Consider the following 5,461-nt stretch of genomic DNA (forward strand, 5'->3'; position numbering starts at 1 on the left):
AAATTTATTTTACCAAATTGCTCGTTACTTCTTCAGGATTAGGATATTCATTTGGACTGAAGTTATCCGGAGACTCCATATGAGAGTTATTTCCCCTTATGCATTTGATATAAGTGATATGCGTTTCTAACTGGTAAACCATCAGTGATATAGGCCTAGGGTCTTTGGATTTAAGTTCCTTGGTCCAAAAAAATGATAATAAGGTCAAGGTCAAAGGTCAAGGTCATATTCTAAATTTTGATTTTGGCTTATTTTCACTTATTTTCAACAACCGTGAAAGATATTGACAAATTATTTTTACTAAATTGTGAGTTGCGACATGTTATAACTTATAAATTTTGGTTGGAAGGGTGCGTAAACAGTAAATGAGAGTTTTCGCCCATCTTATATTTAAAATCATGCCTAAAGTGATATAACTCATTAACCATACATATTACAGACCTAGGGTCTTTTTATTTGAGGTCCATGGTTGGTGACCTTGAAATTGAGGTCAAGGTCAAAGGTTAATAGGACGTTCTAGATTTTGACCTTTGCTTTAAATTCATATTTATACATAATAAAGTGATAGGAACTGACATTTTAGATTGATTTTTAATATTTTGATAATAAAATAGATCTTTACTTGTGGAAAGACCTTCAATTGTTCTTTGAACAATTGGTTTTTAATTATCCTTTATTTTTGCAGTTTTTAAATGAGAGTATGTCAGTGTTTGTGATTTACGTGAAATAAATCAGTTAGGGATTGGACTTCACAAATATATAATATAGACTAAGTAGACATTATTACAAATCTGCTTTTTATCTTGTTACAGAAGCCATGTAAACCTTTTCCACCATATACACAATCAAATGCTGAAAGTTTAAAGTTAAACGATGTGGACATTGGTAAGCTTCAAATAAGTATTTTATTATTCATTCTACCAAACAGCTGACAAACAGAGGGCCTCAGACATATCATCCCAATTCGATATATGATCATAAATAATTGTTTTCCTGGCTTTATACATTTTGGGGTTTGATACGACAGTGTTAAAGTATGTTTGTAATGAACATATCTAAAATGATAGTACCATCAAGCTTTAATTATAGTACAGCAGTAATTTTCTAAATATATTCTTTTGAGGTAAATAGAGTCATTACGTACATGTTAACTATAAGATAACAAAACACTTGTCTTTAATAATAGATGATCTTGAAACGTTAAGGTTTTTCCGTTTAAATGCTTGCAGAACTGGAAACCTTATACTCTTTGTAGTTGTATTTCTAACTACTGAAGTGTTTTCCCCGGTTCACCAAGACATATAATGCTCTCCTTTTAATTGCATCACATTTACTACTTCTTGTCTTACTGTTAGTTTATGAGGACAACCGAAATTAGCCTGAACAATTGAGTACTTATTTCTATTACTTTAAACGATCTACATTGAATTGTCATAGATGTCTGTCCTCCTTCATCAGACTTGTGTTATAACTGTAACCACGGCAGGTGTCTTGCAAGAAGTAGGAACTTCTCATACTATTGTGACACCTGTGTTGCTCTCCTGTTTTTTGGGGTTCGCGATGTTGATGTTTGTATATTTTAGTTTTTTTGTGTTGGTTGTCTGTGTCTTCGTCGTTTTTGGTGTTTCTTGTTGTTCTTTGTCTCTTTGGCACTTTATATATAAATGAGATGAAGTATTAGTGCCCATGAGACAATTCTCAATCATCAATCCAAGTCATGAAGTTAAAGTTAACAATTACAGATCAAAGTACGGCCTTGAAACATAGCTTTAGGCCAGACCAAACAGCAACCTATAAATGACACCAAAATGACTAACGTACAACAATTAAAACAGAAAAACCAACGATCTTTTTTTTTTATACAAACGGAGAAATACCTCTGAACCATACAAACATACGGGGCAACTAGTGAACAACAGGCTCCTGACTCAGGACAGGCCCATAAACATGCAGCGGGTATGGACAGTTATGATCCGCTGGAAACGATATTGTAGTTGAAGGCAACCTTCCTTCTGATTACAAGATACCGTCAATTATCTAAATCCATATTTATGAAATATGTAGTTGCATGTATTTGAAATTTTCTAAATTCTTAGAACTAACGGACGAACTGTTTGTGTATTTATAAAATAGATATACTAAATGAAAGATAAGACGAAAAATGGCTATCATTAATATTTTCACAAGTGATATTTATGCAAATGCAATTGTAATAACATTGTGAAAATTTCGTTGTGTTATCAGGATTCAACAATGATAAACGTAGAAATGCAAGAACAACACCACGCTTTAAGGGCAAACCAAACGAGCCTTTACGACAAACACTTCTAGAAGATGGACCAAAGGCGGCGAAAAAAATTAAAAAGGTATTATCAAACTATTGAATCAATCTATCTTATTGTTAGTTGAAAAGAAATTAAGTTCAGGGATTATACCGAATGCAGTATGTCTATTTGTTCATTTGTTATACCTTACTACTTTTAATTTGAGTCATTTATCCAAGAAACCAAACAATGCACTATTACATATAATGATGCTTCAACTTTGAAGCACTAAAGCATTTTCTCCTTCGAGGATTTCTGGAATTATTCTTCTTGAACATTTAATATTGTAAACTTCGACATCAAATATATAAGAAACATTCAAAGTTGTGCATATGAGTAATGTTCGGTTTTGACATTAATGAATGTTTTATTGTTATTTGCTTGTCAAACAATTTTCTAGCGACGATGATTATTTAAGACAAGTGTAATGCAAACCTGAGTCATACGGTTTGTTCAGTACATTTCTTTCAGTGTTTTAGAATTAACAAATGGCATAAATTTTTGCAGACTCAAATTTCAGTTTATGTCATCTTTATATGAAATAGATCAGTATGTTCCTTGATTATACACATATAGAAAATAAGTTGGACTTTATACGAACATTTTTTTACGATTTCTTCTCCTAATTCAGTTTTCATCTAAAGTTCATCCAGATACAGACAATATGACTGAACGTGCAAGGGAACATACAGTTAGAATTGGTAAGTTTTAATAAAAGTGAGGAAAATAAAAATTCATTTGTAAATCAATAAAAAGGAAAGAGGCAAACATCTTTTTTTTAAGTGCAAATTTTATAAAAAGTATTTTTTTCTTTGACGTGACAAAAAATTGAAAATCGATAACATCAACCAGTATTCCAAGAAGATTAACATATAATAATATATTTATTTCTCAACTCGTTGCTCAGAGTGTTGTATTGAAAGGCGTTTTTCTATATTGTCTGACGACGATGTTGATTGTAAAGAAATTATTTACAAGATGATTATAGGAATTATTGTTGTAAATAGATAGTTAATCGTCTACGTTGAAGTGATGAAGTCTTAATGCATTGCACTTTACCACAAAAGACAAATATTATTTACAAAATAATCACGTTGCATTTATACCAATATAGAGTTTAGGAATTTCGTTAAACTATGGATATGAGGTAAAGGACAACCACAATTAAGTATTGGAAGCCACAAAACATATGTATTCAACAGATAAAGTAACTGAGTCGTCTTTGTCTGACATGTGAGGTTTCGTCCGAATAGATTAGGTCTCTTTATGCATCCATATGTCACATTCGTGACAAAATGTCGGTGTGTTGAAACGAAAGAAAACAATGAGGAAATATCTTATGATCAGAAGTAAATAGACGCATGAAATGTGACCAACGACATGAATAATGTTTATTATGTCACATTCTCCATATAAGGACATGAAAATACACGCACCTGACAACAATCCAAATATATATATTTTTGTTTTATTTCAAGGCAAGATACAGAACTGTTTTGTTCAAAATGTACAATCAAAATTGCTACACCCTATATATGTTTGCTATGACAAAATTGATGGATTCTATATTGTATAAATTCCCTTCTATCATTCTATAGCTCATCAAATTTAGTCATATTTGCAAGATCTCATTTTAAACAAAATTAGTCGAGTACGTATCGCATCCACATAGATTTACATGAATACCGCTTTCACTTGTTGTATATATTATATTTAAAGACCCCAGTTTCACATCCCTGTTTATATTCAAAATATCCGAAACACTTTGAGCCTTAACCATGAACTGGAAACAACTCAGTACAGAATTATTAGGAACAACTAGCAAACCCAAAGAAATACCCATCCTCACACAAACAAAATGATGAATGGAAGTAATAGTTCTTTGCTTACAAATTAGCATGCCAGATGTGCGCCTTCGGTTCTAAGTTTCAACAATGGGGTTGTAATCGAGTCAATTGTAAGATCAAACTAAAAACGAAGTAGAAACATTAGTGTTTTGAATCAATTTAAATTGTAAGATTTGCATGTGTATAGATTTAATGATACTGTAGGGTCGAAAGCATACCATTAATCAGTTTCATCCACCAATGGATATAAAATTAAATCAGATATGCATTATAAAAAATAAACTCTTAATGCAATATAATAAAAGACCGAATTTACAATTCTAAACTAGGAGATGGATTGAAACAAACTAGTTGTAACACACAAGGTGGAGTGCATTGGAAATAAATGTTCCGAAGGTGACTGGGTCAATGTTAATATTTCATGTCAGCGTAGTAAGTTAACTCCCTGGTCAGTGATTCTCTTAGTATCGAAACACCTACAAACGTTGGCACCATAAATAAATATTTGATAAAGAAATTAAAAATTAACCGGCCTGTAATTTACCATGAAGTATGCGCGTTTCATCTTATCTTTGATTGAAAATGTACATACTTGGGTTGTTTTCATGACGTTAGAAATATCGAGCATTGTGATTGTCAATGAAAATGCAATGACAACGGATAACTTTTTATCTAATTTATGGACATGCACCATAAGGCTTAATTGGTTATCAACATGTTAGTTTATCACATTTGACAAATGTGACTTGAAGTATTAGTTGATCGAAGCTGCATGTTTCCTATGCTTTATTTTGGATGAATACCAATGAAAGTTGTAAACACAAAATCGATATTCCTTATTGATAATGTTTTTATTTTGTTATAAGCATTGGATATTGTTAAGCCACCAAAACATAAAAAAGTAAAAGATCTCTTACAAGGTCGAACACAACACCATTTACAGATTACAGATGTAGAGGGAGGACCACAACCAAGAAAAGTTTTCGTTAAGGTAATTATCAAAGTATCGCGATTAAACATAAATCAGAGCAAATCTTCATTTTCTTAGTACCACCTCAACCAGAAGATTTTACGGTACTTAAAATGTTAACAATCATACATGTTTTGAATCGTTTTACTGTGCAACTTATTTGACCAAGGAACAAAAACTGTCAATTATATAATTTGCACATGGTTTTTTTTTTTTACCTTTTTTTGAACTACCCGCTGAAGCAGCTGAAGGCAATTTGAAGAGTTATTACCAATAAACAACTCCATGAAAAGAATTCCAAGTGTCAGCATTTTTGTGGT

The 5,461-nt window shown here is 31.7% G+C and overlaps 1 long non-coding RNA gene across 1 annotated transcript; it reads left to right on the plus strand.

Annotated features, from left to right (window-relative positions):
- The first annotated feature begins 2,245 nt into the window (after positions 1 to 2,245).
- Positions 2,246 to 5,163, plus strand: LOC139495733 (uncharacterized). The gene is made up of 3 exons (XR_011657443.1): positions 2,246 to 2,366; positions 2,956 to 3,025; positions 5,038 to 5,163. It is a non-coding gene; the product is annotated as an uncharacterized lncRNA (long non-coding RNA).
- Positions 5,164 to 5,461: the final 298 nt, after the last annotated feature.

Source organism: Mytilus edulis, chromosome 11 (assembly GCF_963676685.1).
Source record: "Mytilus edulis chromosome 11, xbMytEdul2.2, whole genome shotgun sequence".
In the NCBI taxonomy this organism is placed as follows: Eukaryota; Metazoa; Mollusca; class Bivalvia; order Mytilida; family Mytilidae; genus Mytilus; species Mytilus edulis.